This window comes from Octopus sinensis, linkage group LG14 (genome assembly GCF_006345805.1).
Source record: "Octopus sinensis linkage group LG14, ASM634580v1, whole genome shotgun sequence".
Classification (NCBI taxonomy): Eukaryota; Metazoa; Mollusca; class Cephalopoda; order Octopoda; family Octopodidae; genus Octopus; species Octopus sinensis.
In genome coordinates, this window is record NC_043010.1 from 67,632,102 (window position 1) to 67,648,523 (window position 16,422).

Sequence of the window (16,422 nt, forward strand, 5' to 3'; positions counted from 1 at the left end):
CACACAAACATACACACATACACACACAAATATATAAAATATATATACATATATACGACGGGCTTCTTTCAGTTTCCATCAACCAAGGTCGGCCCGAAGCTATAGTAGAAGAGACGTAAACACACCAATATCGGTTGTCAAGCATTGTTGGGAGGACAAACACAGACACACAAACATACACACACACACATATTTGAAATATATATACATATATACGACGGGCTTCTTTCAGTTTCCATCAACCAAGGTCGGCCCGAGGCTATAGTAGAAGACTGAACCCGGAACCATGTGGTTGGTAAGCAAGTTACTTACCACACAGCCACTCCTGCGCCTATATAATTCGAAATGTAAACAATAATAAACCATAAAAGATGGACGACTGTAGCAAGATTGTTGAGAGTAAATGAATTTGTTTGAGAGAGAAATTAAAGAGTTTACCAAAAGATTTAGTGTTGGAATGTGGTTTGTGGTATCAGCCACGTGCCTCACTTCGTAATTATTTTTGTTCATTCATTTTTGTTTTTCATCGGAATTTTATATTTATTTATCATCGAAAATGAAACTAAACTAACAGTAAGATGAGAAATAATGTTTATTTTTGTATACTTCCACTTTATTTATATTTGAAAATTTTCCTCTTATCTTTTTTGATTGTAAAATGTTTTTTTTTTATCAGAATCTCAAAATTACTCTTACGTAAAAATGTCTGCTTCTATACTTTGTAGAGATAAAGGCATCCCGAATATAATTTTTGCACGTTTAAAGAGATTTCTTTTGTGCCATAAACCATTTACCATTTCTGTGGTACCTCTACCACCACCACCACCACCATCACCACCACTTTCCCTTGCTGTCTTAAGCACGTGCTTATTTTGCTTAATGGTTAATCCAGCGCTGGACTTGGGATTCACAACATAAAGGAAATAGTAAGAGCACAGGGCATTTCTATCCGACGCTCCGCCAGTTCTATATCGTTGAGTGGCGGAGTTTCTGATCGAAACACACCATGGAACCCACTTCGACGAGAACTCCGCCTGTTGGATTTTTATAACTACTTTCGGTTTTCTCCCCCTTTATCATAGATTATATGACTTGGCTTTCAAGAGCTGGCAGAAACGTTAGCACGCCGGGCGAAATGCGTAGCCGTATTTCGTCTGTCGTTACGTTCCGAGTTCAAATTCCGCCGAGGTCGACTTTGCCTTTCATCCTTTCGGGGTCGATTAAATAAGTACCATTTACGCACTGGGGTCGATATAATCGACTTAATCCGTTTGTCTGTCCTTGTTTGTCCCCTCTGTGTTTAGCCCCTTGTGGGTAGTAAAGAAATAGATACTAAATAGCAATAGCGCAAACCGTTTTTTTCCGTCGCTCCACCAGTTCTATGGTTAACTTTTATCACTAAATTCGCTTTTGTTTCCCCCCTTATCTTATCAGAGATTCGCTTTGACAGCCAAGCGGAGATAACTCTAGCCGCATTTTCGATCTTAAACAACAACAAAACATTCATTCAGTTGTTTTTCATCTGTCAAAATCCTGACTCGAAATCGGGAGAGGAAGAAGAAAAAAAAATTATATTCACACCACAATAGATGCGTGTACGTGTACGCAATGTGTATCAATTGAATTTCAAGTGTACGCGCATGTATTTTAATTTTCATTTCTGGGTAGCTTGGCTGAGTTAACTAACTAAAATAGCTATTTGGATGGTTGTTGCTTTGTCTAGCTTAGTTGGCTCGCTAGGCTAACTTGGTTGACTGGGTTAGTTAAGTTGGTTGGCTGTTTGGCTTGTGTTTGTTTTTATTTTGGGGTAGTTTTATTTTTTTTCGTTATACTTTTATTTTAAAGACTGAAAAACGAAACAGATTTATATGTTTTCTTTCTTTTTTAAATATAAGACAAACAAAAAGAAAACGGTAAAACATTAGCAAACCAGTAGAAAGCGAAGGTAGCTGGAAAGAAGGAAAAAGCAGAAAGAAAAACAACAACAACAACTACAACAACAAACAAAAAAGGAAGAGTACATGTGATCCTAGAAAACCAACCAAACGACACTAAACGGGGGAACTGGCTGGCTTCAAAGGCTGGCGCGTATACGTCTCCATACAACATACAGCATTCACTCAATTAGAGATAAAGAAAGAAAGAAAGAGAAATAGACAGGACAGCCAGAGAGATTCATACGGACATTTCAACTTTTTATATATACCACGCGAACGTATATATATATATATATATATACATATATATATAAACACACCACACGCGTAACACATATACATGAAGCCAGACATACACATACTCAGACAGACGCGTGTGCAGGACACATGAGAGAAAATACGAACGACCTGAAGCTCGTAAGACTATAAAAGACCAGTCATCAATATATTTATTTCTCAATATCTATCAATCGATATATAATATATATATATATTATATATTATATATATTTTCATATGCATAGATAGATTTACCAAGCTTGGCAGGTAAGAATATGGCTCAACTAGCCTTTATTTTTTTTCTTGTATATTTTCCTCTCATTCATCGTCATCCGTTTTTTGTTTTGTTTCTTTCTTTAACTGGTTTGTTTATATACGCTTGCTTTGTTTCCATGTCGTTTTGGCTTCATTTCTCACTTCCCGTCTATCACACACGCATATATATATATACACACATACATACGTACACATATACACTATTCCAGCTAATTTTTTTAGCAGTTAGTCATCTAACCATCTTTGAGACGGAACCTGATCCCATTCTTTTCTTTGCTTATACATGTGTGTGTGTGTATATATATATATATATATATATGTTGTGTCTGTATAGATAGATAACGGAATATCAACAACCCAGTCTCAGAGGGGGTCTGCAAGGATCCTGGGTCTCCAACTCTTTCTGTAGCTCAGCAAATAAAAAATACACAGAATATATATATATATACTAGCAGTATCGCCCGGCGTTGCTCGGGTTTGTAAGGGAAATAACTATATAAGCATTTTTAGAGAGTTATAGCCAAAAAATAGCAAAAAAATGGGAAAAAAAATAATGGTAAATTTTTTTTTTAATCGTTGACTATTCGTAGACATTTTTAGAGAGTTACTTCCCTTATATAATAGCGAAAAAATGCATTAAAATGGAAAAAAATGATGGTAATTTTTTTTTTAAATCGTAGACTCATCGTAGACGCGCGCTAATACCCAGAAGGGCTCGATATGAATCACGACTATAAGATACCCGGTTTTGGTTAAACTGCACCGCAAAATGTGGGAGTAGTTAGGAATCTAAATCGTAGGAGACAGACACAACACAACTTTACTTTTATATATAAAGATATATATGTTGTGTCTATATAGATAGATAACGGAACATCAACAACCCAGTCTCAGAGGGGTCTGCAAGGATCCTGGGTCTCCAACTCTTTCTGTAGCTCAGCAAATAAAAAATACACAGAATATATATATATATACTAGCAGTATCGCCCGGCGTTGCTCGGGTTTGTAAGGGAAATAACTATATAAGCATTTTTAGAGAGTTATAGCCAAAAAATAGCAAAAAAATGGGAAAAAAAATAATGGTAAATTTTTTTTTTAATCGTTGACTATTCGTAGACATTTTTAGAGAGTTACTTCCCTTATATAATAGCGAAAAAATGCATTAAAATGGAAAAAAATGATGGTAATTTTTTTTTTAAATCGTAGACTCATCGTAGACGCGCGCTAATACCCAGAAGGGCTCGATATGAATCACGACTATAAGATACCCGGTTTTGGTTAAACTGCACCGCAAAATGTGGGAGTAGTTAGGAATCTAAATCGTAGGAGACAGACACAACACAACTTCTCTTTTATATATAAAGATATATATGTTGTGTCTATATAGATAGATAACGGAACATCAACAACCCAGTCTCAGAGGGGTCTGCAACTCTTTTCTGTAGCTAAGCAAATAAAAAAAATACACAGAATATATATATACAATCCTTTGTTTTGCCTGTAAAATCGTTAAATCCTTCCTAACAGCAAACCAGCTGAAAGCTTTATGTACAATCTGTTGAATGGTAAAAAAATTTGCAATATTTCCGTTTTAAATTAATTTTTTTTTTCTTTTCGGAAGTTTATATTTTTAATTTAGTTACGAAAGGTCGTTTGCCTGAAGTGTTTTGTTTTTTTGTACCCTGGAAATTCTAAAGGCGAAATCCAATACGTTTCTGTATTAAATGTTATTGTATATATGCATATATATTACTAAACCTGTGTCGATAGACATCCACACGTGAATGTGTCTATATTTTCACCTTTGTTATAGCTAGATGTTCACACACGTATTAACATTAACGAAGGCAATATACCATATTTATGTATACATACACACACACAAATATAAACAAAGGCACGCATGTATCTTTAGGTATACACACAAACATAAAGGAGACATATATAAATATATATATATATAATATATATACAGATTCATAGAAACATAAACAAATACATACACAAGCATAAACAAAGCTGTGTGTATATATATATATATTTATATACGACGTTTTTATATTTATCTCCCAAGACATATATACATACATAGGCCTACAAACTTAAAGGAAGTATACGTGTGTGTATATTTATATATACAAACATAAACAAAGGCAGATATGTGTATTTATATGCAACCACACACACACACTACATATATATATATATATACATACATACACGAAGCATAAACAATGTCATATATATACTTGGGCAATCTAATATAAATAATAGATGTATATATATATATATATATGCATATATGGGTACAGGACCTCACCAACTGTGCACGCACCCACACACACACACACACACACACACACACATATATATATATAGATAGATGCATAGATATAGATGTGTGTGTATATCTATATATATAATATACACACACATATATATAAAATGGCAAGGAAGTCCTTTGTTGTATTCATTTACAGTTTGATATTTTGTCTATCTTTATTTCCTGTTACGTTTTATTAATTTTTTTTTAATCTGACAACAACAATAACAACACTAATGTCTTATCTAATAATAAATGCTATTTACTCCTATTTAAAACTCTGTGCTCGCTGTCTTATCATCTTCATAATTATTATTCGCTATTCTTAGTTTAATAATTGTCCTACTAAGACTACTAAGACTGTTTATTTTAGACTGTTGTCGCCATCACCTCTGACTAACTAGTTTGTTTCTTGGTTATTATTATTATTTTTTTGGTTCATTCTTAATCGTTGTTGCTAACGTTTTATTATTGGGATCGTCATCATCATCATCATCGTTATTATTATTATTATTATTGGTAGTGGTGTTTGTTGCTATTAATATTGTTGTTGGTTGTGGTGTGTGTGTGTGTGTGTGTAGGGAGATAGCATCATCATCAGCAGCACAGCATTAATAGCTATTGTTTTAGTCACCTCTTGTGTGTATAAATGTTTGTGTGTATGTACGTGTCTGCGTGTACATATTTGTTTGTGTGTACATGTATGTATATTTGTGTGTATGTTTGTATGCATGTACATATAAAATGATGGATAGTGCTTTAGTCATTTTACACACACACACGTGTGTATATATGTATATATATATATATATATATATATATATATATATATATACACACACACTCATACCTACTCACAGTGTATGTGTGTGAATGTATCTACATATATAAAGTGATCTCGTTTTAGTCATTTTACACACACACGTGTGTGTATATGTGTATATATATATATATATATACACACATGTACACACTCATACCTACTCACAGTGTGTGTGTGTAAATGTGTATATATACATACATGTGTGTGTGTAAAATGACTAAAGCACTATCCATATATATATATATATATATACGCACATACACACATGTACACACTCATACCTACTCATAGTGTGTGTGTGTAATTGTGTATATATATATACATACATGTGTGTGTGTGTGTAAAATGACTAAAGCACTATCCATCATTTTATATATATATATATATATATATATACATACACACACACACACACACTTACACATATGTACACACTCATACCTACTCAGTGTGTGTGTGTGTATGAATGTATCTACATATATAAAATAATCTTGTGTTAGTCATTTTACACACATATATATATACTTTCATATATGTATATACACATACATATTTATATATATTTATATATATATGATTGAAACAGTATCTCCATTATGTGCGTGTGTGTGCGTCAGCATTAAATGTAAATAATGTTTATTTTAAAGTAAAAAAAAAAAAAATCTTAGTCATTGATAATTGTATGAAGCTTTTGAGAACGGCATGAATATTGCATAATCCTTTATCAACAGTCTTCTTCATACAGATTCTGAAAACACTATTTTCAACTATGATCGTCATCATCATCATCATCATCGTCATCAGTTTAGTCACTGTCTTTTGTTCATCTGCTTTTTCAGTCAGTTGCTCACCTCTAAGTCCATTCAGATCAAAGAGACCCACGTTGAAAGGCACTCCAGCTGTGACCATCTTAGTTTGGGATTTTTTTTTTTTTTTGCTTTCATTGTTTTTTGTTATTGTTTTTTTTTTTTAGGGTGGAGTGTTTCTGGGAATATTTTATTCAAAGGGATCTTTTTTTGTTTGTTGTGTTCTTTTTACTGTATGGTGTGATTTTTGTGAAGGTGGTAGTGGTGGGGCGCGCGGATTGGTTATTATTTCTAGCAGGTCGAGTAAGCAACGTAGAGCAGGTACTTTGCCTTTCATCCTTTCGGGGTCGATAAATTAAGTACCAGTTACGCACTGGGGTCGATGTAATCGACTTAATACCTATGTCTGTCCTTGTTTGTCCCCTCTGTGTTTAGCCCCTTGTGGGTAATAAAGAAATAGGTATGGGTAATCTTTTTCGAGGCATGGTTCATCATCAAAGGGACCGCACTTCTGAAAATATCCCTGGTAATTTTTCTTTGTTAGGTGTGCCACCCAATAAGTCCCGCGGACTGCAGTTTGCCCATGCATGACGACTTAGGGGCTCCCTCTCTGACTCGTCTCTTATTTGTACCTACATAGAAGTACTTGCCCTCTTCCATCAAAATTGCTGCTGGTCTTGTTCCAAAGTTAGAAAAAGATCGTTTAAGTTAATAATAAACTAGGCACAGGGCTAGCTTTGTGGAAAGAAGCTTGCTTCGGGTTCAGTCCCACTGCTTGGCACCTTGGGCAAGTGTCTTCAACTATAGCCCCAGACCGACCAGAGTTTTGTGCAGTGGGTACACTGGTCTGTCCCCTGGAGGCCTCACAGGTTTAGAGACCCAATTCTGATCTGTATTTACTGTAGCTTACTGTCAATAAATATTACAGGGCCCGTTGCTATAAACCTGTTACGACGGCCCTGGCTTTGTGAGTGGATTTGGTGGACGGAAACTGGAAGAAACATGTCGTCTACATATATCCGTGTTTGTGCCCCAGCACTGGTGTTAGCGGTTCGTTCAACGGAGGCGAATGGGATAGCAACCAGGCTATGAAAAGAAATTTAGTACTAAGGTTCATTCGTTCGCCTAAAATTCTTCAGAGCAGTGCCCCAGCATGGCTGCAGTCTGATGACCGAAACAAATAAAATATAGAAGATAATCTTTATTGGTCTTATAAATGATTTTGTTGCTGGTAGAATCGGTAAACTGCCAGAATCTATAGAATTTTTTTTATTATTGTTGTTTCGCCTTGAATTCATTCAAATGAGTTTCAGTTAGTTTCGCCCTACCCCGACACGATAATACACTACCAGTCAAATAATATTACGGCGGGGGTCAGTAACCGATAGTTCTTTCCTTTCTCTCTATAAATTTGTCGTATTATATATAGTAGTTATGGTGTCAGCTGTGGTTGTGGATCAGATTAAACGTTTGCTGCTTATGAGTTCGGCCGTTCCTTTCTTTTCTTAGCACACAATTTACGTACGTGCGTGCATGCACGTATATGTGTTTGTGTGTGTGTTTGAGTTGTCCAATAGACCATAAGTCATGGAGAAGGTACACTCGTATAACTGTTAGTAGAGTGGGTATATTATCCGAATTTTGTAGTATTAAGTATCCATCACGGCAACAAACCACTTATATAAAAAAAAATACGCTCATTAGAAGTAGCCGGCATGGAAGGGAACATGGCGACTGATCTCTAGTGCTAACAGTTGGAAATCCAGTGGAGAACAGTCCGCCATATTCCCATCCATGTTGGCTACCTCTGACGAGCGTATTTATGTAATTGGTCTGTTGCCTAACACTCCATTGTATTTTTTGTGCGAAACTGATTGATAGGACTAGCTGGGGTTCATTTGTTCAACTAAAGGTGTTGCTCCAGTATAGTCGCAGTCAAATGACTGAAACAAATAAAAGAATATAGCAACACTGGTTACCAAACAGTGGGGATTCAGGGGTGGGAGGAGGGGTCAAGCACAGACTCGCACATAAATACATCATACACATATAATATATATATATATATATATATATAATATGTACACACACACATATATGATGGGCTTCTTTCAGTTTCCATCTACCAAATCCACTCACAAGGCTTTGGTCAGCCCGAGGCTATAGTAGAAGACATTTGCCCAAGGTGCCACGCAGTGGGCCCAAACCCAGTATCATTTGGTTGGGAAGCAAGCTTCTTACCACACAGCCCAAACCTGCACCTAATTCATATATTAAGCATTTTATTGTGTTTCTGTTATGTGCAGGAACTCTCAGTCCATGAAAATATTGTCCTGCGTGAAACCAGTCTGTGATGCAAAAAAGGCTGGGAACCAATTCTGTATGGTTTCGAGCCAAGTGCTCAAAAGAGAAATGAATGCCAGGGAATTTCTCAAGAAACACTCACTTCCTGATGATCTCATGTGAACCCAACTGTGCATGGTTGATTAGTTTACTTGAGCAAAGACCTAGTGGACATTTTCAGACGTTGTCTCCATCTTTACAATTCATGCGGCATTTCACATGGAATATTTGGTCCTCCAAAGTTTTCTTAGTTTGTATAAGAATATGTCTACACTTGTTTATTTAACCCTTTCATTACTCTATTTATCTTGAGATGCTCTGTGTTTCTTTCAGTTACTTTGAATATAACAAAGAACTTAGTAAAGTGACTTAGTTATTATTAAGCTAGTGTTAGGAACATAAATTGTGACTAATGTTTGGTGGAAGATTTTAATTCAAAATTTATACTCAGAGCCAGAGCTGGTTTCAGCCAGGTTGGTATCAAAAGGGTTAAGAATTGTTTCTCTATTATATATTTTAACCCTTTTGTTACTGTATTTATTTTGAGATGTTCTGTGTTTCTTTCAATTACTTTAAATATAACACAGAATTTAGTAAAGTAACTTAGTTGTTATTCAGATAGTGTTAGGAACATAAATTGTGACTAAAGTCTGGTGAAAGATTTTTATTCAAAACTTATGAAAAGAAGACATTTGTACTCAGTGCCAGAGCCGGTTTCAGAGTTGGTAACAAAAGAGTTAATACTGTAGGTGTAGGTGTGGCTGTGTGGTAAGAAATTTGCTTCCCAACCACATGATCGCAGGTTCAGTCCCATTGTGCAGCACTTAGGACAGCTCCCAGGTCAATCAAAATCTACTGAGTGGATTTAGTACAAAACTGAAAGAAGCTCAGCATATGTATGTGTGTGTGTGTATGTGTGTGTCTTCTCGCCACTGCTTGACAACTGGCAGTTTGGTAAAAAGAGGCCAATAAAATAAAACACCCTGCTTAAAAAAAAACAAAAAAAAATCCTGCTGGGTTTAATCTGCTTTAACTAAACCCTTTAAGTTTGGTGCCCTGGCATAGCCCGCAGTCCACTGACTGAAACAGGTTAAAGATGAAATCAATATTTATGAACTTGCTTACAATTAAAACCAGCAAGATCATTTTTTTTTTTGCTTTTTTGCTTTTACTTACAAGCTCTAGATTTTGATGCCTCTGTATCAGTAGTTTTTGTTGTTGTTATTGTTGTTTACTGTTACCATAAGCAATATGGGCTGTTGTTTATTTATGCTAATACACATGTATATACAAGTTCGTTTACCTGTTACTATTTATTGTTTTACCTTGTCTCTATAGTTTTCATATTGAACAACAAGTACACTGACTGATCCAACCAATAACAAAGGACTCTCTCACCCTCTCTCTATCTCTCTCTCTATCTCTATCTCTCTATTTCTTTCTCTTTCTCTATCTATCTAACTCTCTCTCTATCTCCCTCTCTTATCTCTATCTATCTATCAGCTGAAATTGCAAGGATGATCCGGTTCTTGACTGAAGATTGAAGGCTTCGAATGTCCCGTCTGTGTTTTTTGTATCGTCTTCTAAATATTTTGCATTCTTGTCCCAGTTTGTATTTTTTTACATATACATATATATATATATATATATATATATTAATATATATATATATATATATCTGTCTGTCTATATCTATCTCTATATGTATATATATATATATATATATATATATATATCTGTCTGTCTATATCTATCTCTATATGTATATATATATATATACTATATATATATATATTATATATATATATAAAATATTATTAGAGACAAAACCACTATTTTGCAAAAAAAACAAGGAAAGACTTAATCAATACAAAATTTTAATAAATAGTCAAAATAGTCAAAGAAATAGAGAGATAGAGATAGATAGATAGATAGAGAGTCATAATTTGAAACTGACTTGTAAATTGGAAGTCCACCTGAAGATTGTCGATCAAGACAAGTAACAATTGTAGTGGCGGATTTTTTGACTATTTATTAAAATTTTATTTATTGATTAAGTTTTTTCCTTGTTTTTTTGCAAATAGTGGTTTTGTCTCTAATAATATTTTATAATATTTTACTATAAAATTGGATTTAATCCTAAATCTGATTTTTCCCTGTAAATTTGGATTTATTCCCTGATATTTATTATTATATATATATATATATATATATATATATTAATATATATATATATATATATATATATCTGTCTATATCTATCTATATATATATATATATATATCTGTCTATATCTATCTATATATATATATATCTGTCTATATCTATCTCTATATCTATCTATCTATCTATATATATATAATATATATATATATATATATCGTCTATATCTATCTCTCTATCTATCTATATATATATATAATATACTCTTTTACTCGTTTCAGTCATTTGACTGCGGCCATGCTGGAGCACCGCCTTTAATCGAGCAACTCGACCCCAGGACTTATTCTTTTGTAAGCCCAGTACTTATTTTATCGGTCTCTTTTGCCGAACCGCTAAGTAACGGGGACATAAACACACCAGCATCGGTTGTCAAGCAATGCTAGGGGGACAAACACAGACACACAAACACACGCTTATATATATATATATACATATATACGATGGGCTTCTTTCAGTTTCCGTCAACCAAATCCACTCACAAGGCATTGGTCGGCCCGAGGCTATAGTAGAAGACACTTGCCCAAGGTACCACGCAGTGGGACTGAACCCGGAACCATGTGGTTGGTAAACAAGCTACTTACCACACAGCCACTCCTGCACCTATAGCCACTCCTGTGCCTATATATATATATCTGTCTGTATCTATCTATATATCATCATCATCATCATCATCATTTAACGTCCGCTTTCCATGCTAGCATGGGTTGGACGGTTCAACTGGGGTCTGGGGGCCGAAGGCTGCACCAGGCAGTCAGATCTGGCAGTGTTTCTACAGCTGGATGCCCTTCTAACGCCAACCACTCCGAGAGTGTAGTGGGTGATTTTATGTGCCACCGACACAGGTGCCAGACGAGGCTGGCGAAAGGCCACGCTCGGATGGTGTTTTTATGTGCCACCGACACAGGTGCCAGACAAAGCTGGCGAACGCCCACGCTCGGATGGTGTTTTTATGTGCCACCGAACAGGTGCCAGACAAGGCTGGCAGACGACCACGGGATGGTTTTTTATGTGCCAACCGACACAGGTGCCAGACGAGGCTGGCGAACGGCACGCTCGGAGTGGTGTTTTTATGTGCCACCGACAAGGTGCCAGACAAGGCTAGCAGACGACCACGCTCGGATGGTGTTTTTTATGTGCCACCGACACATGTGCCAGACGAGGCTGGCGAACGGCCACGCTCTGATGGTGTTTTTATGTGCCACCGACACAGGTGCCAGACAAGGCTAGCAGACGACACGCTCAGATGGTGTTTTTTATGTGCCACCGACACAGGAGCCAGATTAGGCTGGCGATCGGCCACGATTGGATGGTGATTGTTACGTGCCCACAGCATGGGGGCCAGTCGGTGCGGTACGAGGTACTGGTACGGCCACGTTGACCGCACCGACTGCCCCAGTCGGTGCGGTCCGAACGTGGCCATATATATATATCTATATCATCATCATCATCATTTAACGTCCGCTTTCCATGCTAGCATGGGTTGGACGGTTCAACTGGGGTCTGGGGAGCCCGAAAGCTGCACCAGTCCAGTCAGATCTGGCAGTGTTTCTACAGCTGGATGCCCTTCCTAACGCCAACCACTCGAGAGTGTAGTGGGTGATTTTATGTGCCACCGACACAGGTGCCAGACGAGGCTGACAAACGGCCACGCTCGGATGGTGTTTTTTATGTGCCACCGACACAGGTGCCAGACGAGGCTGGCAGACGGCCACGCTCGGATGGTGTTTTTTATGTGCCACCGACACAGGTGCCAGACGAGGCTGGCAGACGGCCACGCTCGGATGGTGTTTTTATGTGCCACCGACACAGGTGCCAGACGAGGCTGGCAGACGGCCACGCTCGGATGGTGTTTTTATGTGCCACCGACACAGGTGCCAGATGAGGCTGGCAAACGGCCACGATCGGATGGTGCTTGTTACGTGCCACAGCACGGAGGCCAGTCGATGCGGTACTGGCTACGGCCACGTTCGGATGGTTTTCTTATGTGCCACGTGCCACCGGCACTGGTACCACAAAGATACAAATTCCATTGATGTCATCTATTTTGATTTGTTTTGATTTGATTTGATTTTCACTTGCCTCAACAGGTCTTCACAAGTGTCCAAGAAGGAAGGTATGCACAGGTGGACTGACTACGTCCCAGGTAGGGGCCATGGGTTATGGCCTGACTAGTCTTGCCGGGTCTTCGGATGGTGTTTTTATGTGCCACCGACACAGGTGCTAGATGAGGCTGGCGAATGGCCACGATCGGATGGTGTTTGTCATGTGCCCACCGCACTGACTACGGCACTGATGGATTCTTGTGTGCCACAGGCACTGGTACACAAGATACAAATTCCATTGATGTTCATCTATTTTGTCTATTTTGATTTGATTTGATTTGATTTTCACTTGCCTCAACTGGTCTTCACAAGTGTCACAAGAAGGAAGGAAGGTATGCACAGGTGGACTGACTAGTCTTGCAGGGTCTTCGGAAGGTGTTTTTATGTGCCACCGACACAGGTGCCAGATGAGGCTGGCAAACGGCCATGATCGGATGGTGTTTGTTACGTGCCCACAGCACGGAGGCCGGTCGATGCGGAACTGGCTACGGCCACGTTCGGATGGTTCTCATGTGTGCCGCCGGCACTGGTACCACAAAGATACAGATTCCATTGATGTTCATCTATTTTGATTTGTTTTGATTGATTTTCACTTGCCTCAACAGGTCTTCACAAGTGTCACAAGAAGGAAGGTATGCACAGGGGACTGACTACGTCCCAGGTAGGGGCCATGGGTTATGGCCTGACTAGTCTTGCCGGGTCTTCGGATGGTGTTTTTATGTGCCACCGACACAGGTGCTAGATGAGGCTGGCGAACGGCCACGATCGGATGGCCAGTGATGTGGTACTGACTACGGCCACGTTCGGATGGATTCTTGTGTGCCACCGGCACTGGTACCACAAGCGGTACTGACTACGGCCACGTTCGGATGGAGTCTTGTGTGCCACCGGCACTGGTACCACAAGCGGTACTGACTACGGCCACGTTCGGATGGATTCTTGTGTGCCACTGGCACTGGTACCACAAGGATACAAATTCCATTGATGTTCATCTATTTTGATTTGTTTTGATTTGATTTGATTTTCACTTGCCTCAGCAGGTCTTCACAAGTCGGAAGGTATGTACAGGTGGACTGACTACGTCCCAGGTAGGGCCCACGGGTTATGACCTGACTAGTCTGCCGGGTCTTCGGATGGTGTTTTTATGTGCCACCATGTTCCCACAGCACGGAGGCCAGTCGATGCGGTACTGGCTACGGCCACGTTCGGATGGTTTTCTTGGTGCCACAGGCACTGGTACCACACAAAGATACAAATTCCATTGATGTTCATCTATTTTGATTGATTTTCACTTGCCTCAGCAGGTCTTCACAAGTGTCACAAGAAGGGAAGGTATGCAAAGGTGGATCGACTACGTCCCAGGTAGGGGCCACGGGATATGGCCTGACTAGTCCTGCCGGGTCCTCTCATGCACAGCACACTTCCATAGGACTCGGTCTTCAGTCATTCCTTGGTGAGACCTAAAGTTCGAAGGTCGTGCTTCACCACCTCGTCCCAGGTTTTCCTGGGTCTACCTCTTCCACAGGTTCCCTCAACTGCTAGGTTGTAGCACTTTTGCACACAACTATCTTCAGCCATTCTCGTCACATGACCATATATATACATATATATATCTGTATATATCTATATATATATCTGTCTATATCTATCTATATATCTATCTCTATCTATCTATATCTCTCTATATATCTATATATATATATATATATCTATATCTCTTTATCTATCTGTATATCTATCTATATCTCTCTATCTATGTATATATATCTATATATTTATATATTTATCTATATATTTATCTATCTATATATCTATCTATATATCTACCTATCTATATCTCTCTATCTGCCTGTCTCAAAACTGTCTTTCTTAGACGACAGGAGACTACCATTGTCATGACAAACAATTGTGGCATTGTATCAAAGTTAGATATTACCATTATTATTATTATTATTGTTACCAATGCTCTTTCAAGAGTTGAAGACTACGCCTTGGAATTAGTGTGCACTACACTCTTGGTAAACACTGCCATTTAGTGTGCCATAGCACTTGTCTCAGTTCACCTTATAGTCGTGGGAGACAAAATGGAGAAGGTATTGCCCCAGAGGAGAATGGAAGAGATGTACTGGAACAGCCCCCTCCAACTCATGGGGCTTGCACTTGCAGATAACCATTTCTGTCCTGATAGCAGTGAGCAGGGTTGCAGTTTGGGGAGGCCAAGAACACCAGAGGTCTCCACTGCTTCAAGCTCAATGACAAATCTGACAGAGAGTGGCCAATACTTTGACATTTTTCCCTTCTTGGCTTGACGAACAATGATACCTGCCCTGGCAGCTGAATACATCAGGTTACTACTGTAGACGGTGTCGCAGCATGTAGCATCCCAGATGAGGGCCGACCATCTACTACCTTCAATAATAATAATAATAATAATTGCTCAATACCACAGATTTGCTTGTCAGTTGTTTGACTTTAACCAGTTGAGCATATCCCTTAGTGGCTGACGATTTGAGCAGAAGTAGTGGGGGAGTGTTGAGAGGAATTCTTTGAGGTTTGAATAATTCATCTCTGGAAACATGGGTGTTTCATTCAACATCCTTAAACAGCCCTTATTCAAGGACCTTTTGAGCGGGGTGGGTTACTCGACCAGAAGAAAATTCTAACTGGGCCCACCTGCAAGGTCATGTGCTGTTTATCTTGATATGAGATCACCATGTTGCGCACTTATGGTTGTGATGCATGTGCCTGGTGCAACCTTATCAGACGGGTAGTCATGATGGGTATACTGGGCTTCATATATTTTACCCCAGTGTCACCTTGATGGCATGCACTGCTCTCTCACTCAATGATAATAATAAAATTTTGGCACTATGCCAGCAATATTTGAGGTGAAGGGTAAGTCTATTACATTGACTCCAGTACTTGATTGTACCCACTCCAAAAGAATGAAAGACAAAGTCGACCTTGGTGGCATTTGAACTCAGAACGTAAAGACATACGCAATACCACTTTGGTGCTAGTACAGTATGCGGTCTACCACATTGTCAAACAGTATAGCCTGGGTTATCTACCTTAAATGTTCAGTTTGAAAGGAAACCAATTTTTCTATTATACAGATATTAACAACAAATCTAAACTGCAAACTAAGCCTGAGGGAAGTTTTAGATTTTTCTTTGTCATGGATACACCCTTGACCATAGCAGTGACTCTAACAGGAAGATCTACAAATACAATAACTGAATGGTACAGTATGTACCACGAGGTGTGCGGAGCCATAGTTTATCATGTACGATGAGGGAAGATGGTTGGA

The 16,422-nt window shown here is 38.4% G+C and overlaps 1 protein-coding gene across 1 annotated transcript in view; it reads left to right on the forward strand.

Moving 5' to 3' along the window:
• Positions 1 to 1,899: 1,899 nt before the first annotated feature.
• LOC115219108 (protein yippee-like 1) overlaps positions 1,900 to 16,422 on the forward strand; it is an 86,883-nt gene continuing 72,360 nt past the window's right edge. The window contains exon 1 of the mRNA XM_036509184.1: positions 1,900 to 2,483. The gene's annotated coding sequence lies outside the window, so the exon portion shown is untranslated. The remainder of the gene's footprint in view (positions 2,484 to 16,422) is intronic.